General features: G+C 42.2%; 2 long non-coding RNA genes and 1 pseudogene across 2 annotated transcripts; 1 reads left to right on the top strand and 2 right to left on the bottom strand.

The window, feature by feature from the left end:
- Positions 1-501: 501 nt before the first annotated feature.
- On the bottom strand, positions 502-14,384 carry LOC111096862. Its single transcript, XR_005361578.1, has 5 exons — positions 14,098-14,384; positions 13,281-13,358; positions 10,731-10,801; positions 2,030-2,117; positions 502-534 (listed from the first exon to the last, which is right to left on the bottom strand). It is a non-coding gene; the product is annotated as an uncharacterized LOC111096862 (long non-coding RNA).
- A 201-nt stretch (positions 14,385-14,585) lies between these two features.
- LOC111096861 lies at positions 14,586-23,933 on the top strand. Its single transcript, XR_005361577.1, has 4 exons — positions 14,586-14,912; positions 19,863-19,905; positions 20,296-20,411; positions 23,022-23,933. It is a non-coding gene; the product is annotated as an uncharacterized LOC111096861 (long non-coding RNA).
- On the bottom strand, positions 17,033-18,237 carry LOC100687572 (annotated as a pseudogene).
- Positions 23,934-27,590: the final 3,657 nt, after the last annotated feature.

The raw sequence follows: 27,590 nt of genomic DNA, 5'->3' as shown, positions 1-27,590 counted from the left end.
GAGAAAAATATTCAATAAAAAGAAACGAAGCTTTACAGATCTGTGTGGCAATATTAAAAAATGAAATGTATGTGTAATTGGGTACCCAGAAGAAGAGGTAGAGAATATGACAGAAAAAAGGTATTTGAGGGACGCCTGTGTGGCTCAGTGGTTGAGCATCTGCCTTCAGTCAAGGGTGTGAACCCTGGGTCCAGGGATCGAGTCCCACATCAGGCTCCCTGTGGGAAACCTGCTTCTCCCTCTGCCTGTGTCTCTACCTCTCTCCATGTCTCTCATGAATAAATAAATAAAATCTTTAAAAAAAAAGAATGAAGGTATTTGAAGACATATTGGGTTAAAACTATCAAGACAGAACAGAAAATTCAAAAATATTAGGCACCTGGATGGCTCAGTTGGTTAAGTGTCCGACTCTTGATTTCGGCTCAGGTCATGATCTCAGGGTTGTGAAATCAGCCCCATGTCAGCAGTGGATGTGGAGTCTGCTTAAGATTCTCTCTCTCTCCCTCTCCCCCTACTCCTGCTTTCTCTCTTTCTCTAAAAAGAAAAAAACAAAACAAAAACAAAAAATATACCCACAATTACAGAGTAAATTGATTTTTGACAAAGACACCAAAGCAATTCAATGGGAAAAGAAAAGTTTTTTCAGCAACTGTGCTAAGACACCTGAATATCTATGTGGGGAAAAAATGAACCTCAAACCCTTACCAGAGAAAACAATTCACTTATAGATCCAAAATTAAAAGCTAAAACTATAAAGCTTTCCAAAAAAAAGTAGAAAGATCTCTTTACAACCTAGGGTTAAAAGTTTTTCTTAAGTAGTGAAATAGCAATTATAAAAGAAAGTAACAGATAAATCAGATCTCAAAATTTAAAATATCTAATCATGAAAATAAACTGTTATGTAAATAAATGATGAAGCATAGACTGGGAAAATATATTACACATAGACACACCATCCAGTGAAACTAGATTAAGAAGTTTTATCTTTCAAAAGACAGCATAAAGAAAGTTTAAAAGACAAGGTATGAATTTGGTAAGGATATTTCTAACACATGTAAGTACCAAAATATCAGTATCTAGAATCTACAAGGAACATCTCAAGAATAACACAACATCCATAAAAAAATGAATAAATTATAAGACGACAAAGATTAAGAATCCAATAGAAAAATGGGCAATCACTTCCCAGAAGCACTCAATTAAAAAAAAATCAACCTCTTTAGTAGGAACATACTCACTGAAACCTGAAACGATGAAATATTTCACATTTTATAGATTGACAAAGAATTTAAAAGTCCAACCAAATCAACTTTGACAAGAAAGTGGATCAATTAGAACTCTTATACACAGCATGAAAAAAAAATGAATATTGGCACTAGTATTTTGAAGAAATAGTGTTATCTTGTGTACTTGAAAACACACATGATTTTTAACTTAGCATCTCTCTTCCCTGCTGTATACCTAGGAAAAACTCTGGCACATACCATCAGGAGACAAGTACAAGAACGTTCATTCTAGTAGTCTTTGTAATGGCAAAGTATTAAAAGCAGTTCAAATATTTATCAGCCACAGAATGGATATATTGTAGACCAGATGGAATACTATACACCAGTGAAAACAAACGAACTAGGGCAAGATACAGCAACAGAAGCAAAACTCAGGAAAATGAAACTGAACAACAAAAAAAGCAAGGTCCAGAAATGTACAATGGGATTCTATTAAAAAAGGTCAAAAAACATGCAAAACTAAAGGATATATTAGAAAAGTAACTTAAAAATATTAAAAAGTAAAAGCAAGAGACTAATAAACAGAAGATACAGGGCAGTGATCTCTAAGAGAATAGGGGAATGGACGAGGTTGGTAATGGGTGCAAAGGTGGCTTCATGAGTAATGGAAATGTTCTATCTCTTAAACTGGCATGTGAGTAAGTGGATGTATTCACATATGCTAAGAATATTTATGTTTATATTCATGCTCATTCAATAGTAAATATAAATATAAATAGTAAACAAAAAACACATATACATACCTCTCTCTTGGTAATGTTTATTGACTTTATGGCATTCACTACGATCACAGTTCTGGAACTGGAGACTCTGGGGTACGAATTCCAGCTCCTGAAACAATTTAATGGGGCTTTGTATGTTATATCGTTTTCCTGTCTCTCAGCCCTATTTACTTTTTCACTTCACAACCTCCCCTCTCCCCTAATAGCACAAAACCAAACCCTATCACAAAGTACTTAGGCATTATCAAAAGAAATGTTAAGAAAACTTAAAAGTGAACTTATTATCCTTCTCTTGGAAGGTTTTGAGATATGTTTGTTTTCAAGGCTCTCACTAGTGGTTGGGCTGTCCCTTGATATAACTGGCCAGAACTCACACTGGAGTTGAGGCTTTGACTTCTTAGCCTAGAGATAGAACCATTGCAACCATACAAATCTCTTTTAATGTACAGCCCTAATTGATAAGGTCTATACAATGGAACGGTGATAAATAAAATAGTTGTATTATTATGAATATTCTAAGGTCAAAGGAAATGCTGGTATCACTAAATATCCATATTTTTTTATTATTTTTTATTATTTTTAAAAATATCCATATTTCATAGGTAAAGAAATGTAGGGTGTTAGAAGAACAGAAAGATATTGTCCTGGATTATAAATGGGAGCAGAATGTAGGTCAAGCTATGCTGACAGCAGGTAGGCCCCTTAAATAGGATTAATATAGGTCATCCAGATTTATGTCTCCCTAATTATTTTTTCTCTTTTGCTCCTCTCTCTGTCTCCTTCCTTCCTTCTTCCTTCCTTCTTTCCTTCCGCGTCTACCTCCCTCTCTCTCCTCTGTCTTCAGAACAAACAGAACAAGGGCAAGATGTACCACTGCTTGGGCACTAGGTGCTATAGTGCTACAGAGAGTGGTAAAAGCAATCAGCAGTGGTGCCAAAGGAGTGCTGGAAAGTGACAAGAAACCATTACCAAAAGTGAGAAAGAGGATCATTCGATCTCTAGTGTTTTTGTTTTTGCTTTTGTCTTCTGTATCTAGAAACATGACCTTCACACTGAAAGAAATAGAACAAACACAACCCAGGAAGAATTAAATCCCAAGAGAGGTATGGAGCCTACCAGAGAACCTTGACACCTTGAAAGAGTCAAAGTCCCCAGGTTCAATACACCACTGGAGTTCTGATAGAACTGGTGTTGGTCCTTACCAAGCTGTTGTTCTGCATCTGGGACCAAAAATATCAGCTGCCCACGCTGGAGAAGTAGGAGCTCTGCTATAGAAGCTCAAGATTAGGTGTTATTAGTTGACTGCATGCTGAGTGTGCATCTAGCATAACAAGAGATACCAAAGGGACTAATGTAGTCTTAGGCTGAGCTGATAGGAACGTGATGCCCAGACAAAGAGGGTTTAATCTCCCTCTGTTTATTGCTGACATTTCGAGAGAAACATTGACACGCTCAGTATGCTCAATCAGAGGAGGTTAAGTAAATTGCTGGGAGGACTGGAGACCACACCACAAGAGGACTAGGTACTGGGTGTGTTTATGATCATGAAAAAACACAAGCCTTAGATCTGAGGAAGGAGTCCAATAGCTGTCCTCCAATATTTCAAGGATTGTAAAGTACAGAAATGATGAGACATTTTGCATAAGCTTCAAAGCATAGAACCAAGACCAGTGTTTGGAAGTTATGGGGAAGGAAATTCTACTCTGTAAGAGAAATTCTAACAATCTCTTAAATTTATGTGATCTTGTACAATCCACGTATATTCTCCTGTGCATCATCTCACATTAGGAAGAACTCCTGAACAATCGGTGATTGAATCAACGGCCAGGCAGGTTTAAGCAGGCTAATGAATCACATTAGACTGGATGGACGAAAAGATCGTTTCTAACTCAGACTGTGAATCAACCGAGAGCTACTTCCAAGCCAGCTTCTAAAATGAGAAGAAACAGGGAACAAAAGCAATAGGACCTGTAGCAATTCATCCTTGTCTGTCTCAACTCACACTTTTCAAAATAGAAAAAAGTGAAAAGATCTATGTCTGTGTTCACCATAAGGTGAAATAGGTTGATTAGGCAATGTTTTCCCCCATGTTTTAGGGTATTTTGGAGGATGTTGACCGCATCTTTTCTGGTGCTTTCTGCGTTGGTAGGAAGATGGACCATGGCACCCTTGAGTTCCCTTCTAACACCAAGATTCTCTGAAAGCTACATTTCACATGTGGCTCTGTTACTTCCTAAAATGGCTTCAACGAAGTCATTTTTACTCTCTGGGTCTCAATTGTCATTCTCATTAAATGAGATATTGTGATTTTTTTTTTTTTAAGGGAACTCACATTCTACGATTATAAGATTTTGTGAAGGAATTGGGAGAGCTTAATTTTTCCACATTCTATCAAAAAATAATTGATCTCTGGGGCACCTGGGTGGCTCAGTGGTTGAGTGTCCGCCTTTGGCTCAGGTTGTGATCCCAGAGTCCTGGGATTGAATCCCACATCGGGTTCCCCTCAGGGAGCCTACTTCTCCCTCTGCCTGTGTCTCTGCCTCTCTCTCTCTCTCTGTGTCTCTTACGAATGAATAAATAAAATCTTTTTTAAAGAAATTGATCTCTAAGTTCTGGTCCTGGTAAGATCAAGGTAGTTTCTGAACTTTTCCAAAACTCTTCCTGAAAATTAGGATAGTGTGAGGAAATACATAGGAGTTATATATTTAAAAATACTAAGTGATAAGAAACCCCCTAAACTTTAGAGTAGGTGGGATCCAAACTGCATACAGCAATGGCACCTAAGGACGACTGGGAGGGGACAGGAATACCTGACTATTCAGAAGGTGGGAGGGGAACGAGATGAGGAAAGGTAAGAGTGGCTCCAGGGAAATCTCATGTGTCCGCTATAGGCTATGGAAGCCCAAGTCACCTATGAATATTCACCCTCAAGAAGAGAAGGCCTTTACCTGGAGTCAAACTCTGAAGAGGCCTGAGAATAACTGTGAGCTGGAAGGTTTTAATATGCTATGAATTGCAGATGAAAGCAAACACCTCCATGTTGCATTGCCAAGGGACCCAGCCATGCTGGAGTAAAGCAAACTCTTGATGAACTCCAAAGTATCCAGCCAATATCCTTTTCCAGAAGTATAACATCTCACTCTGTGGGGGAAACTGCTAGAAGTAGGTGAATTGAGCAGGGCAGTAACACTGGACAGGTGAGAGGAGGGGATGGTGGCTCCAAAGGAATCAGATCACGGAAAGTAACAGAAAGACAAAAGCATTCAACTAAGAGTGAGAGAGAGAGAGAGCATGAACAGGGGGAGCAGCAGAGGGAGAGGGAGAAGCAGACCCCGCTGAGCAGGGAGCCCAATATGGTGCTCGATTCCAGGACCTTGGCATCATGGCCTGAGCTGAAGGCAGATGCTTAACAACTGAGCAACCCCGGCATCCTGGTTTTACTCATATCTTAAAAGAAAAAAACATTATTCTGATCTTAGCAAAGCAAAATCCATGCTGCCCTACAAAGCATACTAAGAAAAATAAGTGAATCAGAAAGTTAAGAATCAAACTATAAAGATACACCCGTTGATTGGAAGTAAAAAGAAAGCTGATGACATGATCTTAACATCAGAAATATAGATTTCATGCCAACAAACATTGTAAAATATGAAAGCCATTTTATGAATTTAAGGAGTACAATTCATAGTAAAGATACAATAATTACTAATATCTATGCAGGAAGTAAAATTGCAACATTGATAAATCAAAACTACAGGAGATAAAAGAAGGAATGGACAGACAGTAATAACTTAAAATTATTATCACATCTCCTTCAAGCCAAGGGGATTAAAAATTATTAAGAATATACAAGACCTAAAAAAATTAATAAGGTAGTTCATATAGCAGTATATTTAACTGTAAACCAATAATAAATAAAAAAGAATACATTGTCTTTTCAAGTGCATTTGGGTCATTTACAAGCACTGAGCATGTATTAAAACAGAAAAACTTCAGTTAATTTTAGAAAATAAAAATCACAAACCAGACTTTTTGACCAAAGCATGTAATTAAACCAGAAATAATTTAAAAATTCTCAAAGTTCTCTATTAAAGACTCTTGGGTGAAAGGGAAAACACAAAACGAAATTGTAGAATTTCTAAAAGTAATAATGAAGATATATATTTGGAAAACTCAAGAGAACCAATGAAAAACCCTATTATAACCAATAATAGACTTCAGGAAAAGAGCAGGATATAAAATCAACTGATGGAACTCAACAATCATGTCATAAACAAACAGTAACTGTTTTATTAAACTAGAAGTTTAATAAAAGAGATATCCATTTATAGCAACAACGAAAAAGAAAAAAATACCGAGGCATCAACTTACTAAAATGTGCAAAACTACTTTTTAGAAATCTTTTATGCATATCTGAAAGGTACAAAAGTGATATAAATAAGTGGAAAGCTATTCCATCAAAAATGATAAGAAAAAAGGATGATAGATATAGCAAGTACGGTAAAACCTTAATGATTGTTGCATACGAGTCACGACTATGTCAAGATTGATTTTACTATCCTCTCTACTATTTTGTACATTTGAGAATTTATAATAAGGTAGCTTAAAATAGTTAATCCTGGTGTTAAAAAAAGAAAAGTATTTAGGTTCTAGCTCCATGCTATCAAAGCACACCTAGATTAATTATATGAGTTAATTAAATTGATTTGATTAATTTTTTACAGTCAGACTTAGTTAAGCTCAACTGCTTTAGAATCCCTTCTTAATATAAAGTTAATTGTACAGCCATGTATTGGATACTTTAAAGTGGTAGCTATTTCTCTCTACTCTCTTCCAATTTTGGCCAAATGAGGAATCCCATTTCTTCCTGCCTCAACTTCCTAAAACTATATAAGGTGAGTGGAGAGGCAGAAAGAGAACTTCCCAGACCCACAGAACTGCTGGCAGGTGGCCCCCAAGTTCTCAGACTGGGAGGGATCTTCCAGAATATCCTACTGTAGGTTCTACACGGGGTCATGTGAAATCCAGATTAATGTCCAGGCTTTTGCCTATTCTCCTCTGAAGTGTTACCTTTGGAAAGGTAAACCTGCTCAAATAATCCTAAAAAAAAAAAAAGAAAAAAAAGTCTTGACTACTACATCCCATGCTTATCCCGACTGAATAATTTTACTTTTCCTTGGAGCTAATGTGTGTTATTCCTGAAATAATAGGCATTAATGCTATTAAAATGACCTTCAACAAACCAAATCAACCCAAAGCAACAGAAAGTAAGACAAGAGCTAACTTCTTAGAACTGGACAAAGCTTGGTCTCTTCACCCTTGCCCGGTATGTCTCTAATATGTCCTTTTTATTGATATTGTCTATCATATATCACAGCACTACTAAGGCCCATAATCCAGACAAACCAAGAAAAAAAGAAAATTATAAAATGTAAAATTTGTTTAATGTTGTTTAGTTTCCAGAATGTTTTTAATATACTTCTTTTTTTAACCCTAACAAAAGCCTTAAGAGCTGGGCATTATTTACTTTCATTTTATTTATTTTTTAATGGATAAAGCCATGCTGGAGGACCTTGAGCTTTGCCCAACATCAAAAGCTAACATGTGATAAAGCCAGAATTTTTATTTTGCATTCTGTTCTCATCCTACAGTAATATATTACCACTAAACTAGGTACTCATTAATCCCTGAGAACATTCTGAATTGAACCGCCCGATTTTGCTACCAGACTTCCTTCTTCTACTTTTTTTTTTTTTTAGATTTTTAAAAAATGATATATTTATTTGAGAAAGAGAGAGACAGAGAGAGAGAAAGAAAGAGAGAGAATGAATGAGTGGTGGGAAGCAGCAGAGAAAAGGGAGAAGCAGACTGTTTTGCTGAGCATGGAGCCTGGCATGAGGATTAATCCCAGGCCCCCAGAGATCATGACCTGAACCAAAGGCAGACGCTATCTGACTGAGCCCCCAGGCACCCCACTACCGACTCCCTTCTTATGAGACTCCATTTTCTTCCTCATCCAGGGCTCTCAAAATTCCATTTTCTTCCTTTCTTCCTCTCTCTTTCTTGCTTGAATCCTTGAAGCTTGATTCCTTGAAATTCTTCTTGATTCCTTGAAGCTTATGTGCTCTCTTTCCTTTGAACCAGCAGAGGGCATTCTGTGTCTTTCGGGTCACTTGACATAGTCTATCTGTTGTGTCATTCTCGGCACTCTTGCCTTACAGGCAGAGCCTACATCTCTGTCTTATTCATCTTTTTGTCCCTTCCATGTTGCAAGTACATTGGCATATAGAAGGTGTTATACTTAGCAAATGTTTGGGAAACTACATGAGAATTTGGTTTAAAGTAATTGGAAGACCCGCCTTCCTTCCAAAAGCATTCTTTGTGATAAAACTCATATGGTAAGGAGAAAGCATTTTCGTAATAAGTAGACAGATTCATGTGAAGTATAAAAATAAAATAATACTGCCGATAGTTATAATCAGTGATATAATAATAATGGTAATCTTATAAGCTTGAATTATAAGGTTCCTTCCTTTCAGATTATAATAATTCATATCAGCCTCATGCATTTTCTCAATATGCCTGCGAGCCAAGGAAAGGGTTGAATGGTATAGATTAGAAATTTAAGAATGGGAGCCTGGGACTCCTGCTTGTGTTGGCGGGCCAGCTCCTCCACTTACTTATTTTGTTTTATTTTTTTATAAAGATTTTATTTATTTATTCATGAGAGACACATACAGAGAGAGAGAGAGGCAGAGACACAGGCAGAGGGAGAAGCAGGCTCCATGCAGGGAGCCTGATGTGGGACTCGATCCCAGGTCTCCAGGATCACGCCCTGGGCCGAAGGCGGTGCTAAACCACTGAGTCCCCCGTGCTGCCCTCCTCCACTTATTTGAACAAGTTATTTAACTTTCTGAGATCTCAGGCACCACTCCACCCTTTACAAAAATGGAATAATAAAATGACAAAATTTGCAAGTTCATTGTGAAGAATAAATGAGATTAAATAGGCAAAAAGAATTTTGAATAGGCACAGCTTCTGGTGCATAGTAAGTGCTTATTAAATGGTATCAATAATTATTGTTATGAGTGAAGAGCATGTGATCTAAGGCCCATGATGATTAAGTGGCTTGCTCAAGATGGTATAATGAAATCTAACTGGGACTCAGGTTTTGCTCATAGTCTCCCACTGTGGCTTGTTCCTCTCCCACTTCCCTGCTCACTATCCACCTTAGCCCTGGATAACAAAGAATTTGTTTGGCCTTTGTCCCCACGTCCTGGGAGGTAGGCTCTAAACCTTGGAGTTTCCCAAGTAAGAGGAGTGTCTATGCTATTCAAGGTGGGACCTGATCGGTTTTGTTTACGAGGTAGTTTACGTGAAGAAGAAGATCCAGGATGGTGGCTGGCCATGCCAGAAAGACCAATCACTGATGTGAGAGGTTTAGGGCTTTGAGCCACTTTGATATCAGACCTTCAGGGAGGGGAGGGGAGGCTAGAGATGGAGTCACATGACCGATGATTTAATCAGTCATCCCTACATCATGAAGTCCCAGTAATATTTATGGACACAGAAGAAGTCTGAGTGAGCTTCCTTGGTGGTGTACTCCACACACTGCGACACATTGATGTGTCAGGAAGGATGATGCATCCTGACTCCACAGGAGAAAATAAAGGAAGATTGGTGTTTAGGACCCTTCCAGACATTGCTGTACGTGTCTTCCCTTCAGTTGTTTCTGATCTGTAGCTTGTTGCCATAATGCAATTATAATACTAAAAATAGTGTTTTCCTGACTTCTGTGTGTCCTTATAACATATTATGGAAGCCTAGGGGAGAGCGGGAACCCCTGAATTTGTAGCCAGTTGATCAGAAGTGAGGGAGACCTGGGGACCTCAGCCACCCTGTGGCTGGTGTCTCAAGTGAGGACAGCTATGCGGAGGACTTTGACCTTAACCCATAACGTTTGACTCCTCTGGGTAGCTAGGGGTCAAATGCCTTGCTCTCCCCTTTACCCAGAACCTCAGTAGGAAAATCAATGTTTCATAAGGCACGTACTTTGCAATCTCAGACTCAAAAATGAGGTTTGTTTAAAATCTATAAGTTTATTTCTTGTGCATTTTGGGTGCATAATGTTGAGATGTGGTCATTTGGCTCTCTACAGCTGTTCTTTTAGGTAATGCTACCCACCTGAGCCCCAGGCACCCCACTACTAGTAGTATTGAAGTAAGAAAAAAAAAAAACACCTGGACAATCGCTCATATCTCTACTAATCTATCAGACACTCTTTTCTTTCCAAAAGCCCTCTTCAACCTCCAAACAAATTAATTCATCTGCATAGTGAGAGGAGGAGGAAACCAAGCAGAGGCCACCCCCGTGAGGGACACCAGGAGGACATTCACCAGGACAGCTGGTGTGGTTCTTGACAGCCTACTGGGGGAATAGCCCACTCAGCCACAGTATGGCAATCATAATTAGCACCCTGTAGCGGCTCGGGGCCTCAAACCCACCCGAATCTGTTTGCAGCATTTCACGATTTACTGAGAACAGCATCTCTTATACTTAGGTAGCTGCTTCCCTCCTGTCTGCTCCGTTGGCTCTAATGTATTTAGATAGATTCTTCTTCCATGAGGCAGAGCCCAAGTTCATTAGAATCATGCGTTCTGCTTCAAAACCTCCCTTAATCTCCCTAGGTGCTCTTTGGGCTTTACCAGTTGTATTCACTAACCTTGGATGTGGGTATTTAGGAACAATGCTAATGTTCTTAAATTGCTTTGCAGTCTCCTCTCCTGGATTATACTGGCAGGCAAAAAGAAAGAAATACCAATTAAGCCCCAAGAGCCATTTTGCAAATGCTCTTTTTCTTAAACCAGGGAACTGTCTGACTGCGAACCCAAATGGAAAGGATGCAGGATGGTGCTGGGATGTGTTATGCATGTTGACTCTTTTCTTTCAAAGGGATCTAATCTTTTGGAGTGGGCATTAGGTAATGCTTTCAATGTATTAGTAAGGGCCAAAAAAAAAAAAAAAAGAGAGAGAGAGAGAGAGAAAGAGAGAAGACACTTCATACGTTTTGGATAATACCATGTTGATGCTTTAATAATACTCATCTTAAAAGGGTATTTGTTATTCATTATGTACAGTGCATTTCAGAGTTTTGTGATCCATTAACTCCTTCTCTGAGCAGACTGCAGACAGTTTTAAAACCTTTCTTTTAGGAAAACAGCTTCAGCCTGGGTATTAAACTTGCTCAGGTTATAGGGGTGACTTGGGGGTGTTGTGATAGAGCAGTGTAAGTAGTAACATTGGCTGCCTGTAGATGGGGAAGTAAGTGTCATGGAGACAGGAGTAAAAAGTAAATACTTTGTCATTGGTGTTGTGTTTTGTACCATGTCAGTATATCAACAATTTCAAATTTTAAACATAAATAAATAAATAAATACCATGTCAGTATATCAACAATTTCAAATTTTAAACATAAATAAATAAATAAACAAATAAATAAATAAGTACCATGTCAGTATATCAACAATTTCAAATTTTAAACATAAATAAATAAATAAATAAATAAATAAATAAATAAATAAATAAATAAATTTTGAGGTGATAAGAAAAATGATGCGGTCACTGTGGAAAACAGTATGATAGTTCCTCAAAAAACTAACATCAAATCCCCATCTGGTTCTGCAATTTCACTTCTTGGCACATACCTGAAAGAACTGAAAGTGGGAATTCAAACAGACATTTGTACACCCATTTGAACAGGATATTACTCACAATAACCAAAAGGTGGAAGCAACCCAAGTGACCATGGATGGATGAATGAGGAAATAAAATGTGGTATACACAATAGAATGGAATATTATTCAGCCTTAAACATGACAATAAAAATTTGACAGAGGCTACAACGTGGATGAACCTCAAAGATATTATATAAGCCAGTCCCAAAATGGCAAATATTGCATAATTCCACTTAACGGAGGTCCCTGGACTAGTCAAATTCATGAAGTGAGAAAGTAGAAAGGTGGTTGTAGGGGCCGAGAAGGGAGAAATAGTGGGGACAGTATTCTCATTTGGGAAGATGAGAAAGTTCTGGAGGTGGATGGTAGTGACGGCTGCAGAACGAAGTGAATGTACCTAATGCCACCCAACTGTACGCTTAAAAATGGTTAAACTAACTCATGTTATGCTGTTCTTTTAGAAAAAGAAAAAGGAGAAATGTAAGAAAGATTTGTTGTTTTCCCCATTGGTCACTGCACTCACATTTTGCCTTTCCCCATTGTTCCAAGATGGGCAACCCCCATCTTCTCTCCCTGAGACCTCAGCAAACCCCCAGTTCAGCATGGCATTTGTGGAGTGATGGGTAGAAAGATTCAGCAAAAGAGAATGTTCTACTTCTGTCTAACCAGGCAAGCGAAGACAAGCGTCGGGAGGTAGTTACTGGGGACCTCCTCAGGACCTCACAAGTGCTAGGAAAAGCGAGGCCATGGAAATGTGATAGATGCATTTTGTTACTTCAGTTTGTGTGATTAATAACAATCAAAACTAGATTCCTACTGTGTTTGGGGCACTGTGTTCGGTCCTGGAGACACGGAGCTGAAAAGCCAGGGTCAGATTTTGAGGGTTGGACATTGAGGGTTTGACAGTCAGATTCGCATACTGGTAATTAGAAAGTTTTTTTTTTGTTTTTTTGGTTTTTTGGTTTTTTTTTTAAGAAAGGTTTTTAAATAGGGTGCTGTGGGTGCACAGATAGGGACCATAGGATTCTTCAGGCCTGACTCTATTGAACTTAGAAGTTTCAAGATCTTGCAACAAGTCTAATGAACGAATGTTTTTGGAATACCTACTATGTGTCAGGTGCTGACCTAAGTTCTGTGAGTGATTCGGATCACATATATGTGAGACTGTGTTCCGTTCCTCAGGGAGCTTACTTCTGGTTGTATGAAGACGAGTCCAAAAAGACAATAGGGCAGCATGTAACTGTGTGGGATACATTCTTAGCTTTTCCAGAGACTAGAGAAAAGATAGATCAGTAAGGGCTGGGGTTGTCAGGAAAAGTTTTACTGAAGAGGTGAGACCAGAACTGGAGCCCTGGGGGTAAAGCAGAATTTCAACTGGTAGAAAGTGGGGACAGGAGAGACAAGCGAGCATACAACATACCCATAATTACCCGAGTAGACAAAGTAGGTTTGCCTTTCCTGTATGACGCCACTAAAAGCATCCTACTAGCATAGGCTTCTGTTAAGCAGGGACCCTTGTTCATGAATTAAGCACCTACCGTATGTCAGCCACTGTTCTAGACACTGGAGGCATACCAGTGAACACACAAAGCTCATGCCCTCAGAGAGTTCATGTTCTATTGGGAGACACAAAGAAATAAAATATATCTGATACGTGTTCTGGCTAAAAGCAAAGTAGGGCATGGGGTGACTATTGGACAGGCTTGTGGGGGAGGGTATTAGGTGTCCCATCAAGAGACAATTTCAAAGCTTCTGAGATGTTTGGGGATCCATCCTGCTGCAGATGGCAGCATGGATTCCATCTCCTGTGGTTTCCAGTCCCCAAAGTCTGTGAACTTTGAGCCCAAGAGAATGTTCCACCAGGTTTCCTACTGCTATGAAAATGTAAGGTGATGACAGTCTCAGAGACCATATATCTTATCCTGAAAGGACCCTTCTGTGGCTTCTTTACTGGGGAATACTCGAAGAGGGTGTCCTGATGCCAATTTTCTGATAGTAACTGAGTGTCCTAAGATTAAACTCAATGATGACACTAAAATACCGAAGTTAGGCTCAGACTCCAGGAGCTAAATAAAGGGGAAGGTCCCCAACAGGATTGCCCTAGGTTCAGATGCCAGCCTTAAGTTCCTAGATTGCCCACACTTCTGTCTAGCTGACTACAATTCTAGAGTTTCCCATACCCTCCTCTGGTTTGGTAATTCTCCAGAGTGACTCCCAGGACTCAGAAAAGTGCTACACTTCTAGTCACCATGTTATTCTAAAGGATGCAAATGAACAACCAGATGCAGAGATACACAGAGTAAGGTCTAGGAGGGTCCTGCTGCCGGAGCTTCTGCTCTCAACCGGGAAGCTCACCTGGGGTTTGGTGTCCAGAGTTTTACATGGAGTTGCGTTAAGTAAGCATGTTGGTCGGACCAATGACCATGTGGTTGAACTCAACCTCCTGTCCCTCTTCTCTCCCTGGCATTTGGGGGTGAGCCTCTAGGTTCCAACTGTGTAATCACATACGTTGTCTTTCTGTAGGGGTCAGCGTCTCTCCTAAAAGTATCTAGGGGCCTGCCATGAAATCACCTCCTTAGCATAAACTCAGATATATCAAAAGCGCTCCTTGTAAATAAAAATACTCCTACCGCTGTAGAAATTCCAAGGGCTTTCCAAGTTCTGTGCCCAGAACTGGGGACAAAGACCAGATACACTCTTTATTGCATCACAGCTAGCAATAACTCTGTCTTGATTTCTCTAGCTAATGCTTATGTAATGGTCATATAGTTGGCTATACTCTACCCAGGATAGGACTTGTTCCTTTTTTTTTTTTTTCTAGCTCTCAACAAAGAGATACTAAGAAAGCAGGGCCCCAGCAAAGCCATGCTTTGCTGCTGATTTAGAATCTGTAAGCTAAAATGTGATATAACTGTGTCCTTTGTCTTCCTGGCTAATGACCAGTCATGGAATACCAATAAGAGTTCCTACTTTTAGCCTCTTGAGCCTGGCCCCCTCTTGCTGGTGAGCTCTCCAATCAACATCCCTCTGATACCTCTTTAAGCATCAAGCAGCTGTTTAATGCAAGGTTCTCGTCTGTTCTTTTCCCTTTTTCTTTATCTTGGTCAGTGGATTAGCCAAGATTGATTTTTCTGCATGGCTGGGGAAGGCCTAAGGTTAAAAGATAAAAGGTAGATTTCTTTTAAATGTAATTTATATTTCTTTTCTTGGCATTAGTTTTGATAGCAACCACAGAATCACTTCAGTGTTCCAGAAACACCTGGGCCCCAACCACAGATGCTGGAGCATGGCAAGCCTGGACTTCCCGCACAGCACAGCTGGGTGGTCCAGGTGGAGCTGGGTCAGATGCCATCCTCTCTCACTCTCTCTCTACCCCTCCCTTTCCGTCTTCTTTCTCTCCACCCCCATCTTTCTTTCTCTGACTCCTTCCAAATTTGATTCTGCTTGCAAAACGCAACGAGACATCACACATTTATCCTACGCTACTGTTCTTTCAGGTCAGTGTGTATTTATCTTTTGCAAGATTGGACTAAAGAGCTCAAGGGGAACTGTTTCTGAGTCAACCAGATGACAAAAGAACCAATTGATTCATCCAGAAAGCCTGTCAATTCAGCAGGACATCATTGGCAGGAGTGGTGTTGTGGACAAAGCTGGCCCCTGATGGACTCAATTTTCCATTTTTTGCCAGACTTCTCTTTGGCAGCCAATAGACCCTGTCCCAATGCCATGCCAGGTGTGATGAATAACCCTCTCCACCACTGGGTGTGTATCTTTCCATTTGCCCATGTAGCAATCCTCCCTCTGTTAAATAGCAATGGGCAATTTTATAAATATTCTCTGCTAAGGGCTGGGCACTCTCTGGAGCCGGAGGCAGTGTGGCGGTGGCAGTGGTAACAAAGGGGGCGACATGAGGCTAGATAGCAGGAGAAGGAGAGAAGTGTGCAGGGTCGGAAGCTGACGTTCAATGCACAGGGCTAAGCAGGGAGAGAACGTTTGAGAAGACGGGGAACTTAGGAGCACAGGCAATTCAAGCTGAGCAATGCTTCAGGGGGTAACTGAGGCCATGCCCCCTGCTCCACCACTTCCTTTCCTCCTTCCTCCTCTCCTCATTTACTTATGCTAAGATTGGAAAGGGACATTCGAGTGATCCTTACATGTGTCTCAGCCACACTTAGTTACATTCAAAGAGCTGGCTTTGATCCAGCCAGCCATGAGAGAGTTTCTAAATGCCAGGATGGGGTTTCAGACAGCCAACTGGACGTCAGTCCTGCACGTTGAAGCTTCTTCTGCCATTGGGTCAATCGGTGGAGATGCCAAGAGGATTTGGGCGGTTTATCCAACCCAGTGAAGCTACAACCAAGGAACAAAATGGAAACCTTCACGTCAGTAACGGGAGATAGAAATAGGCTCACGGGCAAACTGGTTGTCAACACAAAAGGGAAAAACTGGAGAAACCACAAACTGGATCAATTAGGATTCTCTTGGTTGCAGGTAATAGAAATCTACTGTGTCCAAGCTTCGGTGAAAAGGAAGTGTATGGGTCAATCCAGTTAAAATGTCCAAGGGTACACTAGCTTCGGGCACACTGGACCAGATGCCCCATCACACCTGGTGTGTCTCTCTGCCCTTCTCTGAGCTGCCTTCATTGTCAGGCACATTTTCCCCTCATAGTGGCAGCCCTCCAGCATTTCCAGACTCAAGCTCCATCTTGTCAATACCAGCAGAGATTGAGGATAGGCTCTCCTTGGATCAATTTTGCTCATCTTTTCTGTCTGGAATAATTACTGTGACCTGGGAGACAGGATGCTCTCACCGATCAGTTGTTGGTCAGCTCCAGCTAACATACACAGTCCAGGAGGGGGCAAGGAATGGTCCTGCTGAGAAAATAGGGGTCTTCTTTACCTAAGAGGAAAGTGCTGGCAGGAAACAAGCCAACAAGCAAACCAAAACAGATGTCCACCCCAGATGCTCTAAAAAAGCCAAAATCATAAAACTTTGAACCAAGAGCCGTCATGCACCAGGTGCTAGAATCTAGAAATAGGTCAGATCTATATGGGGACTCTAGGCTTCTGTGACAACTGCCCAGACCACATTTGGTACAAACTCGTTCAGGGCCTTTCTGGCCTACTTCTGGTTGCTCGTATTTATTTATTTATTTTTAACTTTTAAAACACTACTATAGTTGAATATTGAAACAAAAACAATAGCAAGTAGGGAGCTATTATTATAGTCCTTTGCTCATTCACTACTGCATATCAAATGCCAGCAGCAGTGTTACTCTCTGGCCCCATTACGAGGTCTGACACTGAACCCCCCCCCCCCCCAACACCAGGATGATGTTCATCATCTTCATGTGCTTCCCCATTGTAATGGCGCCGTCTTTCCTGATTGGGATCAAAGTCCATCAGTTCCACCTGGTCCATTTCATCAGTCTCTTCTACTTCCTTCCTCTCAGGTAGGAGTTTTTCCAGCAAAGAAAGTTTATCAGGAGAGAGAAAGCCATTCTCAGGGAAGTTTACCTTAAATTCGATGATTAGGTGACTCTTCTCGCATGGTCTATGATTAATTGGCATGCCTTCGTTTAGCACACACTTGATATCCCCATGTTTGACGATCTGACGTGGATGAGAGGTGATGACGATGGTTCGGTTGTCAAGAGTAGATATTGGCTTTTGAAAGCCACACAGGGCTTCAAGCAGCTGTATATCCATACACATGAAGAGATCTTCGCCTCGTCGAGTCAAAACAGCATGGTCCTTCTGATCTAGAACAGTGATAATAGCTCCTGGTTCCAGTCCCGGTTCTTGGTCTCCCTCACCATGGAATGTTATTTTCTGGCCATCTTTCATGCCTTTCTCAATATGCGCTTCTAGAATCTTCTTCTCTCCAACTATCTTCCTTCTGCTGCAGCTTTTACATCTCTCTTTAGGACTGATCCGTTCCCCATGGCCCTGGCACTCCATGCACACAGATTGAATTTGCTGAACCATTCCAGGTCCTATCTGATGAATTCTTATTTGCATTTTAGTACCTCGGCAATTGGGACAACATTCAACTGCTCCTTTCTTACCACCTCCGCCTTCACATTAATCTCAAATCACATTTTTTTTGCAGAGCTAGTTTTTTTGTTGCACCATTAAATAAATCTTCTAAGGTTACTGAGAGCTGATGTACAACATTTTTACCTCTCCTTTCTCTCTGCATCCTTCCTCGTCCTCCAAAAAACATATCAAAGATGTCCATGGGGGAGCCAAAACCACCCCCAGTTCCACCTTCTTTAATTGCCTGTTCTCCTCCTTTGTCATAGAATTCCCTTTTCTTTGCATCAGAGAGCACTTCATAAGCTTGAGAAATCTGTTTAAACTTCTCTCCTTCATTTGGATTCTTATCAGGGTGGTACTTCAAGGCCAGTTTCCTGTAAGCCTTTTCCAATTCCTCCTGGGTGGCATTGAGTTTGACCCCCAAAACATCATAGTAAGTGGTTTCTTTCACCATTTTCTATAGCCGGTGAGAGGGCTGAGGCTGGTGTGGGGGAGCAGGAAGGAGCGCATTGCTGGGCTCAGCTTGGGCAGCTGCCACCCCTCCGCATCTCGAGCGTTCTGGAAAGTTCCCTCTGGTTGCTCTCGAAAGGAACTTGCCATTGCCAGGCCAGACCCCAGACACCCCATTCCAGGAGGGAATCCCTTTATGGAATTTCAGGGTGCCCTTCGGTCTTTCTCCTTTTCATCCTTTCACGCTCTGGTCTCATAACCTCACCACCCCTCCCTGCTCCATAGGCTTGCTCATGGGTTTCTGCTGCTTCACACAGTAATCAGAAAGGATCATCTGTATGGCCATTCTAGTGAACGTAGTCACTGAGGCAGACCCCACTCTCACAGACACACAGTAGATGCCTGAGGACCTGAGTGGGAGTTTAACACGGTGGCCCACGTACTGTGGAAAATAAATGGAAGAGAGGACAGGAGGGCATAGCTACATAATCTCATAGCTGCAAAGCATAATTTTGGTCACATTTACCAAAATTTTGCAAGGAGAGGGAAAAAAGCCCGTACTTATTGGAAGAGTGATCTTTATTTACACAGCTCCCAGGATTGGTGGTCTCACCCATAGGCCAAGCCCTGACAAAGGACACACACCAGTGAGGACACAGGGAGGGGGAGCAGAGCTGCGGGCCATGGTGCTCAGTGGCCTAATTATCAAAGCTGCGTCTGCATCCTGTTGCTATCCATCCTGGAGGGGCATGGTGGCTGCTGCCAGCAGAGAGGAAAAATTACCCGGGCTGACGCCTCCAAATAATTGATAATTTGCCTAAATGAACAAATCAAGTAAGATTTAATTGTTGGCAGGGATTACCACCCAAGAATGGCAAAGTATATAATTGCTTAAGCATCACACATGGCTTTCCATGAGCCCTTCTGCCCTCCCCCCTTTCTTTCTTCTAAACCAAGTATAATTGTTTAATGACATTGATGGGAAATAGACTTGTGACATTATAAATGACACTTATGACAGAACTGTCAGCTGGTGACAGCTCGCTGACAGCCCCAGTGAGAAATGAATCATTTTAGATGCTTTATGATTTGCTCATTTAATGTCACAAATAAGATCTTGCCATAAAACCACACAGAATCTCATCCCCTAAGGGACAGTCGGGTTGTAGTCCTCGCTCCAGGATGGTGGAAACTGGTGGGGTCTGGAGTCCACGGCTGGGGATATTTGGTAGTAGCTCCCCTGTACCTCCAATTCCAAGGAGAGGCTGAAGTTTCCCTGGGAAAATCTGCCCCCGGACAGAGTCTGAATTTAGTTTGCTCTCCTGCCGCTTGTTTAAGGAAGCTTTCAAGAGGGAAAGAGCTAACTTGTTGGGACTGATGCTAATAAAGACAGAAAGCTGAAAAAACGGAGAGGTTATTTTTAGCTGGGTAATGGGGAGTAAATGGGGCCACCCTGTGATATGCTAAGAGATGCTTGCTCTCCTTTCTGCCTGGAACTCCCACACTCTCTGCTGGGCAGACATCTGTTAATTGCTTCCTGTTGGACTTTACTTTGACACTTGGGGAAATGGAAAGAGACTGTCTAACCATCTTTTTTTTTTTTTTCTCCTCCCCACCCTCCCCCCAAAGATGTCTCTGTGGGATTTTGGAGACGGAAGAAAAGGAAGCAGGGGTGAGTTCAACACACGGTGCCTAAGGCAGCTTAGCCTGGATTTTATTGAAAACCCTTGTGTGGGGCTCCCGACAATCAGAGTCACTCAAGTTTTTCTTTCCACACTCCCCTGGCCTGAGCTCCATTTAATCAGAACACATGCTTATCTCTCGACCCACCTTTCTGTATGTTTTACTAATCTTATAAATAGACTCTTAAGAAAATAACAAAATGAACTTTCCAATTTGTAATCAAAAAACCCCATGCATCTCCGTGCACCTGCACCAGTGCTTTCTTGTGGGGGCAGTTCTTGCGGCCCAGCAGCAGGGGGCTAAAAGCCAACCTTCAGGAGGTGAAGGTGGTCCTTTCACTGGCACCTAAGCTTTTCCCTGACTTTTTCTTCACGTTTAGGCTGAGTTTGTGCGCGCTGGTGTCTATTGCCTTTGGGTGGGTGACGTAGTGTGACCAATGCCCACGAGGTGGCGACAAACGACCTCCTGGCCGGAGGACTGGATGGATGCAAAGAGGTGGGTGAAATGGGTTTGCTTTCTGTCCTAACCCGAAGGATAACCACTTACTGGATGCTGACCACGTGGCAGGCACGCCCAGAAGTGCTGTTTATACATTAACTTACTGATTTATCTTTGCAGCAATCCCTTGAGTCTTACAAAAGATAAGGAACTGGTTTGTCCCAGGTCACATACTTGGTGGTTGGCAGAGCTGACATTTGACCTCCTCTCTGACTGAGGACATGGGCTGTGATCTTATGTACTACACTCTCCTGGACCCTAAAGGAAATACCCTATTAATTCGGGGAAGAAGTTGAATGGCCCAAACTATGTCTCACCCTCACTGAGGTCTGTAGCTCCCTTCATCCTTCACTGTCATAAAATAAAGGAGTCCAGAAAGACCAGGGACTTAGAATCCGAGAGTTAGAAAAGTCTTGACCATCTACTCCAGGCACCCATTCAGTATAGGACTTTTTCAGGCACAGGCCCGAAGGAGGATAAGATAGTCTCTGCTGGATCTCTTCTGGGGCCAGGATGTCAAATGAAGATGGCATGGTTCCCTCTCTATCTTCCCATGGTCACCTTCCTCTCCAAGAAGGGAAATTCAGAAGAATGAGACCAGAAGGAAGATTCATAGCCCCTGTTCATCAAAGCATTTGTCGGGAACACTGTGGATGTGATGCTAGTATGTGTCAATATGATTGGGCCACAGGGTGTCCAGGCGTTTGGTTGAGTCTTATTCTGGGTAGGATGTTTCTGGGGCAAGGTTAACCTTTGAATTGGTGGACTGAGTAAAACAGACGGCTTTTCCCAGTGCAGATGGGCCTCATCTGAAGCATTCAGATGGGAAGACCTGAAAAGAACAAAAAAAGGCTGATCTCTTGCAAGTAGGAGAAAGCTCCTCCTGCCTGACCACTCTAGAGCTGCAACATAGGTTTTTCCGTTTCTTCAAACTCAAGCTGAAACTCCTGCTGGCTTCAGACTGGAACTACAGTTGACCCTTGAATAACACAGAGGACACTGGCCTCCTACACAGGCGAAAACTCATGTATGACTTTTGATTCCCCAAAACTTAACTATTAATAGCCTACTGTTTACCAGGAGACACATTTTGTCAACCCAAATTTTAACAGTCAACACGCATCTTGTATGTTATAGACTATATTCTCACAACAAAGTAAGCTATAGAAAAGAAAATGTTACTAAGAGAATTATCAGGAAGAGAAAATGCATTTACAGTAGGATACTGTATTTATTGGAAAAAAATCCATATGTACGTGAACCCGTGCAGTTCCAACCTGCGTCACTTAAGGGTTAACTCTATACTATCGAGTATTGACTACTGAGCCCACTCTTGTGGGTTTTGAGCTTGCCCACTGAAGATCTTGGGACTTGGCCCCCATGATGGCATAACCACGTGAGCCAACCCCTTGTAACAAATATAAGAGACACTACATGCATCCATATAGGCACATACATACCTATATGGGCCGATGTGCAAACATCACCTAGAATGCTACATTCTAAATTCGAATTTTTTTTTTCAATATCTGTATCTGCCTGTCTTCTGTTAGTTCTGTTTTGAGTCAGCAAGAGCAACTGGACAGCAGACCAATGCAAAGATTCAGTCATTCGGTCAATAAATATTTCCTAGGGGGACGACAGAGAGCCTCCTAGGAGAAGCTTAGCCGCAGAAACAGTAGTGACTTCTCTGGCACAGCTCAGTGTATTCGAACAGGAAAGGAGAGTGGAATGCAGATGTCCAGGAAAGGACGTCCTTGGGATGGACCGTATACAGCTTTGCCTTCTTGATGGACAGGCCAGCTTTGGGGGCCTCCCTTAGTTTAAAAGATGACCCCTGAAGAACAGAAGGGTCTCTTGGCGTGGGTGTAATATTCTTTTAGAGGTAGTTACCCAAACCTGGTAACTACCATCTGACTGAGGAGCTGCAAATGTGAATGTTGAACTTCTGAGCCAGAGATGGTTCCTTTCTGCCCTCCCCAAATCCTCTCTTCCCCTAATTCTTGACCCTCCACTCTCATTTCATGCCTGTCATGGGGGAGTTTGTAGCATTTTGTGGCTTTGGCTGACACCTCTCAGGAGGAAACTAGACTGTCACCTTCGTGCAGTACCTAGCAGGCCAACCATCATCTAGATTTCTACATTTTAAAATCAAACACGTTTGTTTTAACCATTTAAGTGGCCGCTGGCCGCCACACACCCCCAAACCAGGTTTCTGTCTGGGGTGCCCCCCACTCCCGGGGACCTCTGGGCTGATGGGCTCTACAGTCTGAAATCCCCTCCGGTGCACCTCCCCTGCTTCATAAGTTGCTACCATGGCCTGCTTCCAAACGTCTGTCAGATTCGCCCTTATCTTTGGTTTGTGCTGTTGGGGTGTTTAACACTGCACACCTGGGTGCCTTCAATGGCTTCCTGGGGGGCTCCCTGTTCCTCACTGTGCAGCTCAAATAGTTCTGGTCAAATGCCCCTTGAACCTCACCTCTCTCCTGCTCCAGACCCTACACATGCTTCTCAGGGTCTCCCCCTGTTCAGGGACACACCCCTCGGCCTGGCTTGCAGGTGATGCCCCCTGTGTGCTTACTCACTCCTTTCCCCCTTCATTTCCAGCCTCTGCCCATCCTCCAGGGCTTCCCTGTGATGTGTGTGAGGAGCATTCCAGAAGCCCGGGTGCGGGACTGGCCAGTGTTTTCTGCCTTCCACGTCCGCATCCTGCCTGCTGCCCACCCCCTCTGTAGCCCACCAAACCCCTCGGATGCCTCATCTACATTCTGATCCCATTTTTGTCTAATTTAAAATTTAATTACTCAAGTGATACCATCTCCATAGCCTTTAAAGACAAAATTTCATAGACAACACTTAGGCCCCCTTAGACGACTCTCCCTTGTCCAGAGGCAGCATGGTGCAGTGGTTGAGGTGTGTATTTCCAGATGTTTTTCGATGTTTTTATACACATATATGTGCCCGTAGAGAATACATGGCATTTTCGCTGCATGTGGCCATTTTTCACATAAATGGCATCTTACATTTATTTATATTTTGTAAAATTCCTGGAGATCTATCCCTGTGAGCCCACCTGGATGAGCCTCACTCTGGTTAATGGTGGCTACTTTTCTGTAGTATGAATCCATCACTGTTTATTTGACTGCTGCCCTTTGCACAGGCGCTAGATTGTTCCAGGGTTGAGGTTTACAAACGCTGTTTACTGAACAACTGGAGGGCACGTCCTTATGCACGTGCGTGAATTGCTTCCACTGGTGGCATTTTCTTGTCAGAATCACGCAGTAAGATTACGATGGGAGCTGTGGTCCCTCCAGAGATTCTCAAGCACCAGCCCCTGAGAGGCATTTGCACAACAAACTTGGAGCTCCGTAGTCTCATTCCCATTTTAGGGGTGAGAAAACTGAGGTTTAAAGAGGCGCAGTGGGTCAGCCTTGAAATCCCATCCCACTTAATGTTCTTCCTCCTACCAGTCCCTTGTGCCGAGTCCTTTCCTTCCAGCTCTGCTGTGAATTTCGTGACAGCGGGAACTACTCGCCTATTCCCTTTCATTCTCCACTATGTCCTGGATACACAATAAATCTCAATAAAACTTGATTGATTATTTGGAAGACAAATTAGCGCTATCATCTTAACTAGCAGGATATTTTATTTAGGTATTTTAGCAACAATAAGAAGATACCAGCATCATAGAGTAGCTGGTTAAAATATTATTAGAAGTTAATTCATATTTTAGCAGATAATTCCTAATTAATTCGCTGTAGTTATCTTGTTAAACGTCAATTAAATCTCTCCACATCCCTTACAGGTTTCTGCTATTCATAAAATGTAATTATACAGCTATTGCCCACGTATTCTTTATTGCTTATATAATCTACTAGTTAAATACAAGTCAAAAAGATTTATCTTCCAAGTTCTTAATAACATCACTAAATGTCCTAATTAATAATCAATAATCCATTTGCATAATTAATTGGGGAAAGAGTCCTAATGAGATGGTGCCTTGCAGCAAGCCAGGCCGAGGCTAAAACTTCATCTCCTATGGCAATCGTTGCTCAGAGTACAAGAGATTTTTGAGCAACTCAGAATCCCTTAATGCTCCAGGAAGGGCGGCGCGTAAGCCCTAATGACAACAGCTCGTGTGATTCTGTTGGCACATCCTGATTGACATTGTTTCTTAACAATATGTAATGTGAGTATCTCCGTGGAATAGAGACTATTTCTTAGATAGGAATTTTCACGGACACAGGCTCAGGTGAACAAAAATACATTTCTTCCCTTTCCTGAAAGACAATTCAATTCCCTAAATCGGAATCCTTATTCCACCTGGTTCACAAACCTAATGTAGTCACTCTTTTTTTAAAGATTTTATTATTTATTTATTTATTTATTTATTTATTTATTTATTTATTTATTATTTGAGAGAGAGAGACAAGAGAGCACAAGTGGGGAGAGGGAGAAGCAGGCTCCCCACTGAGCAGGGAGCCCGATGCAGGCCTCGATCCCAGGACCTGAGGCGAAGGCAGGCGCTTCACCGACTGAGCCACCCAGGAGCCCCTAATCTGGTCCCTTTCAAGTAAGCTCAGTCCTACGTAGTATCTTCTCTGGCAAATAGGGTTATAATTCTCCCACATTCTAGGTTTGAAAAGCAAAGCAAAACTCTCCCTTTCAGCTTCTTCCCTCTCCCTAGTCCTTGGCACCGATTTTTAACTGGGAGGAGGGGGTTTTACAAGGCATGCCACCGTGATGTCATCTGGACAGGGGCTGACAATTTTCCAGGTTTCACCTGTTTGGGTCCCGGCTGTCATCCTTAGATATAGGATGAGAATGTGGGGTCCTCGAGGAAGCCCCTTTCATACAGGTCCCACTGCAAGGTGTTCAGTCTACACTAATCTTATTCACTGAAGGATTTTTGGGTTTACTGTAGCCTCCAGCTACCCAGGTTCATGAAGGTTCCTCTTCACATCCTTGTTCCTGGGTATCCATCCACCCTTCTTCAGTCCTTCCTAGCCTTTCTCGTGAGCTTGGGGATCACTTAGTTGTGTGTCATTTTTTTGACGATGGAAACACTATGTGGCAGTCAGGGATCCCCACTCAATCTTACTTTTGCCCCTACAGCTGGTCTTCCTTATTTTACCCACACTCAAAGGGATAAGGATCACTGAGGGGATGTTGAAGACTGTAACTCCAGATGGGACCAGTAAAAGATTGATCTCTCGTTGACCCCAGAAAATCTGGATCTTGTCCTACTCCCCTCTTCCAAATTATCTAGGTGTGGTGGGCATGATACAAAGATGGACCCCAGCTCTGCTTTTGAGAGGCTCTTCAGTTCTTCTCCCACCTCCTATATGTGCAGTGGAGTGAGCAGTTCTACTTGTGAGCACTCCATTTCTTACACTTTCCATCTTACACTAGAAATCTTGGGATTTTTTTATCTTGGAGGTTGACAATATGGCATCTTTGTTTCCTGGCTCTGGAGGTAAAGGTGGCCCCCTGTCAATAGCAGGATGGGGAGTGCTCACTCACAAGGGAATAGAGAAAATAATATGCCAGTAACATCTCAAAGTGTTACTCTGCTACATCTCTGTCTTGTCAGAGCCAAGATGGGGAACATTGGAGTGTAGGGAGTCACCGGTGTTCATGCCCAAGAGGACCAGCTTGAACCCATGACATAGAGTCAAGGAAGCATTGTGAAGTTTCTGAGGGTTCCATGAGATTGGGGTTCACCCAGTTACACGGTTAGTCAGAGGGATTCATGTGTGGATCCCTCAAAGGGATTTTCAGTCTCAGTCAAGTTTCCCATAGAGAAAAAATGTTCCTCTGATTTGCTTTTTATCCCAAGTCTCTGGCTTCACTTATAAAAAATAAATAAATAAGGCTCTATGCTTGGGGGCTTGGGGCTGAGAGTTGCACATTCTAAGAATTTTCAAAGAACCAAAAAAAAAAAAAGATTTAAAATAAAATTCCAACATTGTTCAATGAGCTACAAATTGCAATCGGTGAAAGAAAATAATATTTTGATTTGGAAGAAGCAAACTCCCTCACCCGAGCACGTCGTGAGCCTCTTAACGCGGTTGCCTCTCTTCAGACAACACTGCCTGAACAGCCACACATCAGATCAACCAGAAGCATTATCACCTTATTGAAAAGACTATTGCTTGTCATTTTTTATGAAACATCTGCCCCTTTCAGTTATCAACAACGAAGAGCTTTCCCCCTTCTTTCCTGCTTATTCTTTCTCCCCGCTCTTATCACAAGGGAATTGGTTTTTCACACCGGCCCTTCTCACGGAGAGGAGCTGCTGCTTCTGTCCATAATAACAGAAATAAGATGAAACAGGATGGATCTATCTCACAAACCTCTGAAGGGACTGCCAATCAGCTCAGCACCAGCGCAGTGGAGACCAGCGTGGGCAGCCCCATCTGAAGGTCATCTTGTCCATCTTCAGTCTCCTGGCAACATGGCCTTCAACTCAACCAAGAGAGGTCTTGTCTCGAAAGTCTCCAAGGAAGGACACTCCTTGGCTTTTTGAGGTTGGCCATACCCATGTCTTCTATGTAGGAGGGCTTTATGTCGAATGGAAATATCTGTCTTACCATTTTCCTTCCTCGTCTCGAGACGTACCCATGAAAACCTGGTGAAGTAGCTAGTGGTTGTTTTGGGGGCCTGCTCTTCCCTCCTCCTCCATTTTTATGCATCTTTTGCTCTCTCCATCTCCTGGGCTTTTCTGGGTCTTAATTGTCATAGAGGAAAATAGATGGATGCACTTTTTTTTTAATAAAGATATTGCAAAATGAGTCCTGCAAGAAAAGAGCGGTGCTTAATACAAAGTGTTGAATTATTAATGATGACATTTCAGGCACCTCTGAAACGGAGACTGGGGTCAGGGCGAACTTTGCTCACATCCCTCAAATAATGTCATGCTTGTAAGATCAATCATCACTATTGAGTTAAGGCAGCCAGCTATGAACTTCGGGAAACCTGCATCTGGCTCTCCTTAATAGCTATGTCACTTCGTCCTGCTTATTAAGTGTCTCTTAGCCTCATTTTCCCTACCTGTGAAATGGAGGTAAACAGCCTGCTTCATGGGTCATTGTGAGAACCAGATGGGATGACGTGGGGGATGCACTTTATGCAATGCCCACCAGACACATTGTGCTCAGTATAAACTGGCTCTTA

This window comes from Canis lupus, chromosome 7 (assembly GCF_011100685.1).
Source record: "Canis lupus familiaris isolate Mischka breed German Shepherd chromosome 7, alternate assembly UU_Cfam_GSD_1.0, whole genome shotgun sequence".
Lineage (NCBI taxonomy): Eukaryota > Metazoa > Chordata > Mammalia > Carnivora > Canidae > Canis > Canis lupus.
The sequence above is the reverse complement of the archived record's forward strand: the minus strand, read 5'-3'. Positions and strand labels throughout refer to the sequence as shown.